This window comes from Pteropus alecto, unplaced genomic scaffold, assembly GCF_000325575.1.
Source record: "Pteropus alecto unplaced genomic scaffold, ASM32557v1 scaffold138, whole genome shotgun sequence".
NCBI classification, from domain to species: Eukaryota; Metazoa; Chordata; class Mammalia; order Chiroptera; family Pteropodidae; genus Pteropus; species Pteropus alecto.
This window is the reverse complement of record NW_006441525.1, coordinates 451,916-466,780: the sequence shown is the minus strand read 5'-3', so window position 1 is coordinate 466,780 and position 14,865 is coordinate 451,916. Positions and strand designations below refer to the sequence as shown.

At 36.9% G+C, this 14,865-nt stretch overlaps 1 protein-coding gene across 1 annotated transcript in view; it reads right to left on the bottom strand.

Annotated features, from left to right (window-relative positions):
• The window catches only part of HSD17B3 (hydroxysteroid 17-beta dehydrogenase 3), a 36,582-nt gene that overhangs the window by 16,635 nt on the left and 5,082 nt on the right, over nt 1-14,865 (bottom strand). The gene's annotated exons all lie outside the window — the stretch shown is intronic.

Here is a 14,865-nt window from a genome sequence, read left to right as displayed (position 1 = left end):
TTTAACAGTATTTTAAAAATGCCCTCAAAACCGAATCATCAAAAATACAATTATGGCTTTTTCTCTATTCTTTGGCCAGGATTTTATATTAACAAACTTTTCCAGTTTGTTGGTCAAGAAATTATACCTCTTTGTTATTTCAATTTGTGTTTTTCCAGTTAAGAGTGGAGCTGAGTATCTTTTTGTAGGTTTATGTGTGAAATACCAGTGTATATCGTTTGCCCATTCTTCTACTGGGTTATTTGTCATGTTCTTATAAACTTGTAGGAGTTTTTTTACATGTTCTGGGTATTAATTATTTGCCTACTATCAAAGTAACAAGTATTTTCTCTTTTATTTCTGGTGCCCTTACAATACATTACATATTCATTTTAATGTTATTGCTTGTGAATATTTTTCTTAGGGTTTTTTAAAAACTTTCTTTTTGATTTTTTTTCTAACTCCAAGGATATAAATAGACTTCCCTATAACCATTTGTAGTTTTGCTGTTGTTTATTTTTTAAAATAGTGTGAGGTTGAAATCATCTGGCATTATTTTTTTCAAAATGGGCATCTAGTTGTCTCACCAACATTTTTCCATTCTTTCCGAATTTAAAATATGCAAAATTTTCATAAGTCCATGGGTCTCTTTCTGAACCATGTGCTCAGTTTCATTGACCTATTTGTTAATTTCTATGCTACTGCCACTTCTGATTTAATCATAATCTTATAGTAAGCTTTGGTATCTGATATCTGATAGAAGTTTCTACCATTTATTATTCTCTTTCAAAATGTTTTTGTCTTATCGCCTAAGTTTAATTTTCTAGTTAAAATTGTATTCTTTAAAAAAGTATTATGTTGAAATTAGAGATATTTAGGGGGAAAGTTACATCTTTGCATTAATCAGTTGTCTCTTCCACAAATATGGTATCCATTTATTCAGATTTCATGTATTCTTCTAAAAACGTTTAGAAGTTTCTCATATAAATCTTGGACATTTCTTGTTAATTTGCATAGTTAGGATGACTTTAGCTGCTGAGGGTCCCAGGCCTGGCTGTGATCCAGGCTCACACTAGGAGTAGGACTCCAGATTTAGAATGTTACATAGAGCGGTAGGTAAAATATGTAAACATAATTCAGCTTATTGTATCACGCACGTGTGGCTGAACGCCACTATTGTACTCTGATATGTGTGGAGCCATGCGGTCCCCTGGGGAGCAGAAGGGAAGCAGAAGAAGAGAAAAGGCAGAAGCCCACTCCCCACAGTAGAACTGCACTTCCAGCAAACAGAAGTGCACTCCCACAATAAAGTTGGTGCCTGTCATTTTATTCTCATGTCGGCCTCTTGTGCATTCATCCAACTGGGTGTCTCACTACCCAAACCTTCCCTTCTTGATCAGCTTGGCACTGACAGCTGCTGTGACAAATAACTTCAGATTTCCAGCGGCTTAACACAATGAAGTTTGTTTTTTTGTCTTAGATAACAGACACTATTCCACATAGTCATTTAGGGCCCACAGCTGAGAAAGTCTTCACCACCTGTAACACTAGGTTTCTAAGATTGCCCTGGGCATTAACATCCAGCCAGCATAAGGAAGATACATCCCTTGCCTTAACCACCTTGACTGAGAAGTGACACACATCATTTCTGCTTGATTTCATTGGCAAGACTGGTCACATGACCCCACCTAGATATAAGGGAGTCTGGGTAATTCCCTGGCTGGGCAGCCACTTATCAGCTACAACTCTATACCAATGAAAGAAAGAGTAGGGACCTGTGGGGCACATGTAGCTGTTCTTGCCACCAATATCTTAAGTTTACTTGTCATTGTGAATTAAATTATTATGGAAAGAAGAAGAAACTCTAGAATTAAATACCTAGTTCCAATTCCTGTTTCCACCACTTGTATTTGTGTGCACAAGTTACTCGACTCAGTTCTTTGGTTTCCTCATTGGTGAAACAAGGACACCAATAGACTTACTTCATAGAATTGTTCTGAGAATAAAATGAGAAATTACATTTAAAAGGTGCATAGAACAGAATCTGTCATATCAAAAGCCTCAATAATATTGATTATTTTTCTATATATTCGAATTTGTGATTAGTAATTCTACCCAGCCATGCAGGTAAAAATTCTTTTAAGCATTTTAATAGTTTGTTCATCAATGTTTAGATTTTCATCATGGACAATAATATTCTCTACGAAGTACAGTCTTGTCCCTTCCTTTCCAATATTTGCATACTTTTAGCCTCATTATCTTGACTAACACCTCCAGCACAATGTTGAGCAAACATACTGTTTTTCCCTATTATACTGAGAACACTTAATGTTTCTCGATACTAAGCATAATGTTTTCATTAATTCAGGAAGATAGTGTATCAATTTAAGAACATCTTCATCTATTCTTTTTTTCTAAATTACTTCTTTTTTAAACTGCTGGATTAAGATTGCTTATATTTAAGTTGGATCCTAATGATTTACGCTATCTTTGTCCTATTTTGGTATTGGAGTCATCTGTCTACACAATTCATGAAACATGAGGGTAACCAACTTGTCCCAGGATTTTCTCAATTTTCTGAGAGTCCCACATCCCAGGGATTGCCTCAGTCCCAGGCAAGTCAAGACAGTTAATCATCCTAGAAATTGTTTTTTGCCTATTCCTTGAAGATTTAGTAATATTTGCTTGTCAAAATGCTTAGGTGTTTTAAGTATTACCTTCTCCACTTCTTTTATGAGTACTGATCTCTTGATGTTTTTCTACTTCCTCTTGAGCTAACTTTTACCATTTATATTTCTATAGAAAATCATTTCTTTTATTTAGATTTTCGATTTATTGATAAAAAGATTTAAATAGGTAGGTTCCTAATGTTTCTTCTCTCTCTTTTTTTTTTTTTTTTTTTTTTTTTTTTTTTTTTTTTTTTTTTTTTTTTTTTTTTTTTTTTTTTTTTTAAATTTTTTTTTTTTGTCCTTAAGTTTTTCAATGATTTGTTTTCTTTTTTGGTCTTTTTCAAGAATCAGTTTTTGTTGATCAAGTCAATTTAAACTGATCGATTCAGTTTATTCCTATGTTTATGTCATCAATTTTTGTTTTTCTCTCTATTAATTTACTCCTTCTCTAGAATTCCTTGAAAGTTAAAACTATTTACAGTCTGTCTCATTTTCTAGTAGATGCATTTAAAGCCAAAACTTTTCATCTGCATAGAACTTTCACCTTAATTCACAGGGGTGTCTAATTTTATCTTTTCTTTAATCTTAGAGCGACACGGAAGAAAAATTTTTAATATAGATGAGAGGGTGGATATCATTTTTCAAGAATATTTTAAATTTTATTGCATAGTATTTAGTGAATGTAATGGCATGTTTTTGCCATTTGTAATTTATTAGTTTTATATTCATTCTTTCTCATTCTTTATGTCCCCTTCTTTTCTTTTCCTTTTTTTTTTTTTTTTTGCCTGATTGAGTTAATATAGCATATAGGCAATATTGTGGTAATGAGTTAACTCTGAAATCTCAGCAGTTTAACATAACAAAGCTTTATTTCTTATTCATTATGTTCAAACTGCAGACCCATCTTTGACTAAGGCCCTCCAAAATCTATAGCAAGAGATCGTGACTTATTGGTGCTCTGACGTTAGAGCATTCTGCTGCCACCATCCACACTTGTTTGATGAATATTTCTCCTGAACCAGATGTGGGAGAGAACTAGTGCAGGATTAAATTCTATCCACAACAGTTACCTCAAGGGCAAAGAGACCTTGGCCCAAGCACAGCTGGAGGAACAGTGTGAGGCAAGATACAGGATGAGGGTGTGTTCACCAGGGCCAAGGTGAGAGGCAGTCCCTGTGGTGGAGGACTCAGAAAAGTGACCATAGGTAGTATCTATGTGTCAGTCTCCAGGCCCAGAGAGCTAGATGCCCTCTTACGAGGTTACCAGGCACGTAAGACACTTAGCATCCAACTTTCTTCTCTTCTCTGCCCACCCTGTCAGAGCCTTCCGCTCCTTAGACCGTGGAAGGTACAGACACCTCAGATAGCAATCAGGAGAAATGCTAGGCCAGGAAAGAAAGAAAACAAACCACAGCACCAGGTCATGTCCCACTGATCATGGTCTCAGAAGCAGGTCCCAGATGGGGGAAGGGAAGAAGATTTAACTTTATTTCATGCTCAGCGTTTGATTATCACAGGTGATTGAACACTGGTAAGTATAGAATAGAAACCATGTCTTCATCTGAAAGTGACCAGGGGACTTCATTTTACTCTAAGAGGGATCAGTGAAGTAATAGGACCAGAGAGGGAGAAAAAACACAGCTACAGAGCCGGTTCAAAGAGGTGAAAGAAAACAGAGTGATTGTGAGTGTGTCCAATAAGCCCTAGCAGGCCTGCTTATTAAAAAAGAAACTGGTCACATTGTATATTTCTATTTCTAAAAGAGACATGCAAATCTCCCACAATAATGTAAGTTTGTCAATCACTTCTGTCAGTTTCTACATTCAATATTTTGAAGTTATAGTGTCAGAAATAGAATAGGCTCTATTAATAATCAATAATCAATTTGAACATTTCCCTTTTATTATCTTGAATTATATTTTGTCTGACACTAATATTGCTCCTACTCCTCTCCTTTCTTTTGCATTTTCCTAGTATATATTTTTCTATTTCTTTATTTTCAATTTTTCTGAATTCACCATAGGGGTATTTTTAGCCCCATCCCAGTATCCATTTATCAGCAAATTTAACCAAGTCACATTTATTTAGATTTTAGAATTGTTGCACTAACTCCTGCTGTCTTATTTCTGTTTTTCTATTCACTATGTTTTGTTATTATTTTTCTTTGTAGTAAGCAGGATGGGATAGGCAATGCCGCAGTAACAAATTGGTCCCAAATCTCAGTGGCTTAATACAAGAAAGTTTTGTTCTTCCTCATACAACATCTTCTGCAGGTAACCCAAAGGTCAGGCCAGCCCCATTCATGCAATGACTCAGGGACCTAGGGGTTTTTTTACCCCCTGCAGCGCTGGAACTAGGATGAAGCAAGCAAAGAACCTGAGGTATAAAATTTAAGGAGGTTCTGACTCTCCCATTCATGGTCACCTTAGTTCCCATTCTGCTTTTTCAACTAGTGGCTCCACCCTCTCAACACAAGGCCTCCAGTGTTTTGCCTCATATTGAGTAATTAAGCACTGAATTTGATTAAAGTGCAAAAAAGACAAATTTGTCTTTTAAAAAAAATAAATTTCAAGGACAAAAATAGCCAATTTTTTCTCAAACTAAATACAAAAGAAAAAACAATTCTGCATCTGGATTAGTAAAACATTTACATAAGTGAAAAATGCTTACAAAACAATGAACATTTTATAAGACTTCATACAAACAAGAGGATACACATCAAACATATTAGAAAGTTTGCATATGGGAGGAAGAAGAATAAGAATGGGGGATGAGAATGAAAGGAAAAAAATGAGAGCAGGACCTCATATGAATCAATGATAATAATTCAACCCTCTGTCTCTTTGACTAACATATAAGATGGAGGAATAAGAGGAAGAAAAAAGAGTGGGGTGAGGGATGGGGAAAGGCAGAAAATAGAAAAAAATAGAATACATCTGCTGAAGTAGACTCATATTTTGATGGAAGTGGGTGTAGTAGACATCATCTCCATACCATTTGCTGTTTATTAAGTCGATTATACCAATTTTCAGTTTTACCATACCCATGTTACAACTTAATTTTCGTTTTTATAAATGCTTATTTTATAGCTACCTTTAGCTATTCCAGTTTATTTTTTTAGTTAAGTTAACCCCTAATCTTATCAATGAATAAGGCCATAATTGCACACATTCTGGCAATTCTAAATTTTGATGTTAAATCTTTAAAGAAAAGTTCATCCCAAACTTAGATACAGGCAAAATGATGGTTGATTGATTTTTTATTAATGTCACCCTAGAATGTTGTCTAATAAGCCTGCTTGACCTCATCTGACACTTTGGGGGAGGTAACTTTGCAGTCGCACAATCATTTAAAAATCCTCAACCAATGAAGGTGCAGACAGCTCATAGCCAACAAAGTTAGAAACGGGAGTTTGGAGGATCTTTATAGTCTGGCAGAGAAGCTACCCCAGACATGATATGATTATTACCCTATAGAAAGTTAATCCATCTGGTATCTAACTTGGCAATATTATTTCGCACCCAACTAACTATATAAATCCCTATTTCTCAAATGCTCTTCAGTCAGCTCTTTTGTCTTCCCACCTTCCTTCCTTCCTTACTAAGCTAAATAAAAATTTAACAAGTGCTAATATGTATCTTTGAGAATTGTGCTTTTGAAATACTGAAGATGAATTATTGACCAATCAATCCTCTGAAGTATTTTGCTAAATGAACACACATTTATACTATAACCTTAACGTCTGCAAGATTTCAGAAATGAATGTACTATCATACCCTATTAAAGAGAAAAAATATCAAAGAGGAGTTTTAAATTGAGCTTTATGATACTTTCAAGAGACACACCTAAACATAAGGTCGCAGAAAGGTTGAAACGAAAAGGAGAAAAAATATTAAATATATATAAGGTGAACACAAAAAAATGCACAACTTTATTAATATCCATCAAAACAGGCATTAAAGCAAATAAGTATTACTAGAAATAAAGACTAGTCAAAGGTTCAATTCATCAGGAAGATATAGCAATGCTAATCCTGGATTACCAAATAAAATAGCTTTACATAGAACTGTAAGAAAAGTTGGAAAGCACACTATCAGAATTGGTGAACAATTTTAAAATTTTTTTAAAAAGTTTTTATTTTTAATTTTTTAAAGAAATTTGAAATTTAAAAAGAAAAGAGCAAAAGATGAAAGAAAAACTCAGAGTATGAGGATAAAACTTATGAAATCTTTTTGCAGACAAGAAAGCAAAGAGGCAAAAAAATAGAAATGATGAGAAAAAAGAGACAATTAGAGGATGAATTCAGGATCTGAATAATTGGAGTTCCAGAAATAATATTATCTAACATCTGAGTAATTGGAGTTCCAGAAAAAAAAGAGAGAAAATGAAGAGGATGAATGTAAACACCCTGGCCCGATTTGTTCTGTGGGCCACACAGCTGTGTCCCCCACTGCCTACCCTCTCGATATTGTTGCTCATTTTCTGAACATAGCTGTTGAGCCTTCCCAGATGGTTGCCTTGGATAAATGCGTTTCTTGCTAAAGTTTTTCAAACATAGAGAATGTTACAAAAAAATATATTATGCCGATAAATTTGAAAACTAAGGTAAAAAGGATGTATTTCTAGAAAAACATAAATCTAAAGCTTATTCAAGAAGAAATTAAAAGCCCAAATAGTTCTATAACCACTAAAATAATAATAATAATAATAATAATGTGATGGTGATAATAAGTGAGTAATTTAAATTGTCCCACAAAGAAAAGTCCAGCCATAGGTAGTTTTACAGTTAAATTTTATCAAACATTTAAAAAAATCCAATTATTACAAAACTGCACAATCTTTTTCAAAGAATAAAAAGTAAAATATCCCTGTTCAGTTTATAAGACTGGTATAAGCACGACACCAAAACTTTGGAAACTGGTTGGCATTATCCAGTCATGTTGTCTATGTATAACTTACGAGCCAGCAATTCTGCTCCTGCGCATGTTCTTAACTCTTGTACAAGTCCTCTGGAACAAGGGTCCCCAACCCCTGGGCCGCAGACCAGTACCAGTCCATGGTCTGTTAAGAACCAGGCCACATATCAGGAGCTGAGCGGCAGGTGAGCAAGCAAAGTTTCATCTGTATCTGCAGCCACTCCCTAGCGTTAGCATCACTGCCTCAGCTCTACCTCAACTCATCAGGCATTAGATTCTCATAGGAGCACCAGTCCCTGGTGCCAAAAACTGTCGGGGACCGCTGTTCTAGGAAACATGGACAAAGCATTCATATCGGCAAAAGTAGAAACTACCGAAATGTCTGTCAACAAAGGAAAGGATAAACAATTGTGATCTATTTACATAATAGAATATTGTATAACTCTGAAAATGAATGGACCATGTTCTACATGCATTTGTATAGATGCATTTCAAATGCATTATATTGATCAATAAGAAGCAGTTTACAGATCTATGAATCAACTTACATTAAGTTCTAAATAAGCACTATAACCAACATGTTGCCTAGGGATATATGCATATGCAATTGAGCTTTTTTAAAGTAAGGAAACTATTAACACAATGTTCATGATAGTGCTTACATCTCTGGGGATGAAGAGAGGGAAGTACAAAGGCATAACGTATGTGCCTATATGACACGCTTCAAGGACAATGATCATGTTCTTTTTCTTAAGCTGGGTGGCAAGGTACACAGTACTCATCACATTATTTTTTTTCTAACCACACCTATGCACTCTTGTTCAATACATCTCCATCTCTCTCTCTCTTTCTCTCTCTCTCTCTCAATCTCTTGCTCTCTCTCTCTCACACACACACACACACACACACACACACACACACACTCGTGGCATACTACAATGAACCTAGAATATTCAAAGCCTAGATCAGAAATTATAGGGTTGAAGCTGAGCCTCACAGGAACAAAGCAATGAATCCAGAGAAACATAAAAATAATTAAAAGCTACTGTTTTCATTTAAGGCGAGATGAAAGAGAATTACTCCAGAGTGCAGCTGGAGTAATTTAGATTGGAGTAATTTAGACATTAAGAAGAAGAATTTCCTTGCTGAAACGGCATAAAGCACCATCATATATTACCAAATAAGTGTGTGATGACAGTCAAGAATAGGGCGAGACAGTTATTTTTCTTGGATCTGTCTAAGGCAGAGCTAGCCAAATGATTTTACTCCAAGGGCCCACTCTATGCCATTACTTGTAGTTTCCAGGAGAAGTATCTTGAGAAGAATTCTGACTGCCCTTGTCTGCCACACTGGACCTGGGAGCAGTGCCTACATCCGTGCCATCCCAGATGTTGGGTGGTGGCGCTAGAACTGCCCAGATGTGCAGGAACAAAACCAGACCATCTTTAGTCATATATTTTGCTTCTAGCATTCTCTGGGCATTAACAACCAAGAATACATATTTACATACATCAGAGTGACAAAAATAAAAATTGATATTTAAATATATACTTTATATAAATATTAAAATTTATAATAATATGGATGGGTTAAAATTGGTTCAGTCATATAGAGAACAATTCAGCAATGATATGCAATAATTAAATGCCCATACTCGTAAGCCAGCTATCTTACTGACAGAGATTATCCCTGAAATCAATGATCCCTGAAATCATTAAAAAGAATGCAGGCCATCTGTATGTCTTCGCTGTGGAAAGATCTCCATGCTATATTATTAAATGAACAAAGCAATGTTGAAAACAGGGTATATGGTTGTGTAAAGTAGGATTTCATTTGTGCTGACATGAGCAAAACCTAAACATAAGGTGTAAATTCTCATGGAGATTGCTAGTGGGCCACTAAAACCTGTTCCCTCCTTCTTCCTGGGTATGTGACTAGATGATATTTCTGGCCTTTCTTACCCTGGTTTTGGACATATAACTGAGTTCCATCAATGGCCCACAGGACATACACATGCTCATGACCCTGCTCCAGCTTTGAAGAGCAAAGGCCCACAAGGTAAGACAGAAGGAACTTACACAAAACTGTCTGCCAATTAGGAAAATCTGGATTGTCATTGGGTCTCTCTGTCAATATAGCCAACCTTCACCATTCTATCAACATCCTTATCAATATATAAGTATGAATATAGACATGGGCTTTCTTTACCTTTTCTGGAAGGAATCTCAGGACATTTTTCATACTGGTGACCACTATAGAGCAGAGTAAGATAGGAGCAGGGGTGGGTGGAGGCCTTTATTTCTCTTTTTATGCCTTTCTATGCTTTCTCAGTTTTCCAATGTTATGCCTGCATTATTTTATCTTTAACAGAATTAACTGGAAAAAGAGATGATGGCCTTTTTGCTGTTTCTCCTCTATATCTCTTTGAATTAAATATATATACATAAACATTATTAGACGTCAAGGAAATGCAAATTAAAACCACAATGAGATATCACTACACAACTATCAGAATGGCTAAAAAAAAAAATAGTAACAACGTCAAATGCAAGCAAAGATGTGGAGAAAATAGGTGATTCATCCATTGCTGGCGGGAATGGCCCACCCACTCAGGGAAAGCGTTTGACAGATTCTTAAAAAACTAAACATGCAACTATTATACCACCCAGCAACTGCACTGAGAAAAATAGATTTACGTTCATGCAAATACTTACATGAAATTGTAATAGCAGTTTTATTTGTATTGCTACAAACTGGGAACAAGCTAGATTTCCTTCAATGGATAAATGGTTAGACAAACTGTGCAATATCCACACCATGAATTCTACTTAGCACTGGAAAAGAACAAACTATTGACACAACCTGAATGAATCTACAGAGAATTATGCTGAGTGAGAAAAGGTCAATACAAAAAGGGTATAAAGCATATGATTCTATTTATATAACTTGGTTGAAATGACCAAATTATAGAAAAGAGGACCAGATTAGTGGTTGACAAAGGTTGAGGAGGGAGTCAGGGTAGGAGGGAATTGGGGTTGGAGGGCTTGGGAGTGTTTATAAAAGGGCAACACAAGAGATTCTTGTGGTAATGAAACTATTCTGTATCTTGACTGTCTCCACGCCAATATCCTGATTGTTATATTGTCCGATAGCTTTGCAGAATGTTACCATTGGAAGGAATTGGGTAAAGAGTACATGGAAACACTATTATTTCTTACAACTGCATATGAATCTACAATTGTCTCAAAATAAAAGGTTTAATTTTTTTTTAAGTTAAAGGAGAACAAAATAAGTACATGAAAAGTTGATGGCAGTGCTTTTTAAGAGAGCGAGAAATGTGTGTGGTGTGAGTGGGTGCTACATGGGGCTTAGCCAGGACGGAGGCGAGCTGGGAAACCAGAGCGGCTGGCCCTGCTTGGGGCCAGTCGGGCTGCTTTTGCACAGACCAGAGCAGTTGCACATGCTCCTCAGGGATTCTGTAGCTGGGCACAGCTGACCGGGAACCCTGGATGGCCAGCCAGAACAGTAAATTTGATGTCTTTATTTGACCTAAGCCCATTTGTTTGTTCATAATTATTGGATTTTCTTGTAGCCTCCAGTAATTACAAATATGGAAGGACTACGGATCTCCTCCCCTACAATCAGCCAGCAGGTGGTATGTTACCAAAAGCAAGCAAGCCTCAGACCAAATCCTACCACACAGAAACATTTAGCAGTAAACTCAGTAAAACAGTCACAAACCTGTTCTTACAACTCAGCAGAGTCCCAGCTCTCTGTCCCTTATGCATTATGTGAGTGCCTGGTATGAAGGCTCATCCCAGAAGGATATGATACTGTCTTGGGGCAGGATACAGTCAACCTTCTAGCTGGGTCAGGTGTCAGAATCCTCCACTAAGTGGCAGGACACAGGACTAAGCCAGTTCAAGGCCAAGAATACTAGTCTACTGTGCCCACAGATATTACATGTTTTTTATACAAGAGCAGAAATGCCCATACAATATTTCTAGCCAATCCACATATCTTGGATGGCATGTCTTCAAGAAAATCTTTCATAATATCTCTTGGCTAAGGGACAAACTCTCCAATGAAAGTCCAGTTAGCTAAAGAGTAGATGTTGATGAACTTTGATTTAGTGTATTTAAAAACTAGCTAAAAACCTGATTTAGCCAGGGTCTTGACAGAAACAGAATACTCAAACTGGATAACTTGAAGAGAATTTAATAAAAGGACAATTCACAGAATATGTGTAGGGAGTAGAGAAAACGCAATACCCTGAGGCTAATAACAACAGGGCTATTGTCGCTTGTGGGCCTGAGAGGATTGAGGAACGAATAGATATCAAAACCAGAGAAAGAGAGCTGTGTGGAGAGGGCCATCTGACGGAACTACGACCTTCGGCAGAGGGACACAGCCAGTCCTTCGTGACTCACAGGAAGAGAGCAGAAAAGAAGATGACCTCCCTCTCCTCTCTCTTTCACCTGTTGCCAGTGTTCCCCACTGGCCAAAACCAGCTGAAACCAGAGGTCAACTGAGCTCACTGGTGCAAGTCAGCCTCTTGAGGCACAGAACATGGCGAAGAAGGATAGAGGGAGGGAGCAATTGGGGGAATCATTTTATGAACAATATAGATGTCTAACCAATGTACTGTATACTTGAAACTAATTTAAATAAGTAAATTTACTTTTTTTTTTTTTTAAAAAAAAAAGAAGGATAGAAAATGGGTCCAGCGGTGCAAGTGGAGAAACCCAACACACACCCACCTCTGGGCGTTAACTTCAACTGATAACCAACTGCTGCAGAAACATGGAGTAAAACTCACTGACATTAAACGTAAATTTACCCAGTGATTCCACTCCTAGGTAATCTACCCAAGAGAAATGGAAACATTTTGTGTTCACACAAAAACTTGCATATGAATGTTCACAGCAGTGTTATTACATTGCCAAAAAATGGAAACAACCCAAACATTCATCAACTGGTAAATGAAAAAATAAACTGCAGTCTATACATACAATGGAATATTATTCTGCAATAAAAATGAAGGACATCAACACAAGCTATCACCCGGATGAACTTCAAAAACATTATGCTAAGTAGAAGCCAGTCACATATTGTGTGGTAACATTTGCGTAAAATGTCCAAAAGGGTTAGCGGCAGCCTAGGGCTAGAGATGGGAATGAGGAATTAACTTTCACCAGGCGTGGGGGTCTTATTACGATCTTTTTAGAGTGATGGAAATGCTCTAAAGCTGGATGGTGATGATAGTGAACTTAGTTAATTTACTAAAAATCATTGAATTGCACACTTAATACAGGTGAATTTTTCGCTATATAAATTATATCTCAAGAAACTGTTTAAAATATAAAAATTAACTGACCCTCATGCATATCATATTATCTACGCCGAAGTTTTTTTAAGTAAATTGCATTCACTCTAACGGGTGATCTTCAGTAATAGTGTTGTTCCAAGTCCCTGACTTGGAATAGGTATGGTGAGGTTTCACTTTATAAAAAGATAATCAATCAATATTCACACATATAAAAACGATAATTAGGGGTGATAATCTGCATCTGTTTTTCCTTTAAACAGTTTATTTCCTAATATACTTAAACATAACATACAAAAATGTTTATTCACTGGCAGTTTGGCTGGAACACAGCTATGATTTAGAAGGAAAAGAAGCCACAGAAAATCTCTCAAAGACTTTCATGCTGATTTTGACTAAAAGAAATGCACCTTCAGCTGTACCTATCTTACTCTTTCCTCTGAAAAACAACCACCATGGAAAAACTAACCAAGAAGAGTGAACCCTAAAGTAAACTATGCACTCTGGGTAATAACAATGTGTCAGTGTTGATTCATCAATCGTAACAAACGTGCTATTCTGGTGGCGGATGTCGATAGTGGGGCAGCTGTGCACACGTGGGAACAGTGGATATATGGGAAATCTCTGTTGTACCTTCTATTCAATTTTGTAGTCATCCTAAAACTGCTCTAAAAAATACAATCTAGTTACAAACTTCAAAATAAATAGAAAATTAAAAGATTGAAAAATGAAAACCAAGGACTGTCCCGTTTCAAGGGAGACCCTGCCAATAATACCGTGGAGTCCTCTCTTTCTTTTCATGGAAAATCCCCACCTCCACTGCTAGCCCTCATGTTTGAGTCTTGGGATCCATCAAAGCATCAATGGCTAATTTACTCCACCAGTCTTTTAGAGGGGAGATTGTCCATTAAATGGGAAACAATTTGCATTTTCAGCACAAAGGATTCTCTCTGCCTGTTGAGCTTTCCAGCCTCTCCTGAATTGTGCCATTTCTCTCAAGAGCCATAGACATTTTAAAGGTTCTATGTGAAGTGGTCTGGGCCAGGAGGGAGGTGCAGAGAACACGATTGCCTGGGCCGGCATTGTTCCTTTTGTCCATTTGAGCAGAGCTCAACCTCCTTTCCAGTATGTCCAAGCTGACAGGCTCCATATGTGGGTTTTGCTGCCGCCCTTTACAGGGAGCTAAGCCACACAAGTGCTCTTTTTCCCCCGGAATTCACTGCAGGGCACCATTCTAAAGAAGAATGGCTGCTGCTGTAATGAATGGGCCCTGTTTTCCTTCTACTCTATGTTAGGGCCTGGGTCAAGGAAGGTGCTTGTCACTACTAATCTATAACAGGTGGTAGGGACAGCAAGGAAGACAGAGCTTCCTCTATATGGCAGTGAGTAAAAGAAAGGTCTTGAAATCAGGTGCTAAAGGAGGTAAAATGGTGGTAAAGACAGGGTGAAACGTGGCTTCAGAGGTACAGAAGAGCAGTCCTCCTCTTGTCCTTTCTCCCGGGCCACCGCTCCTCACATTTTTTTCTCACTTGCTTCTAGTAATGCTTGAAATTCCTTTAGCAGAAGGTAAAGCTTCTCTTGCTACTCTAAATATAAATATCAATAAAGTTAAAAAGCAGCATAGAATAGGCTTCCAAAAAGATGAAATAGAAGTATTTTTGCCCATTTCTACCATTAAATGCAACTACAAAGTGTAACTTGGATATAATACATAAAAGAAACATATGAAGACTCGAAAATGAAGAGAAGATAAGCTACAGGCCTCATGTATCCCAAACTAATTGCTGGAGATTCTGTCAATTCAGAAACACAAACAGGTACAGATATAAAAAGTCCCAACAAAAGCCTCTTCTCTCTAACCAAAGCACCAGAAAAGGGTAGCCTAGCAAGACAGAAAATTTTAGACAATAAATGTTTTACTCTGGGCAAACAAGTGAAAGAGAGAGAGAGAGAGAGAGAGAGAGAGAGAGAGAGA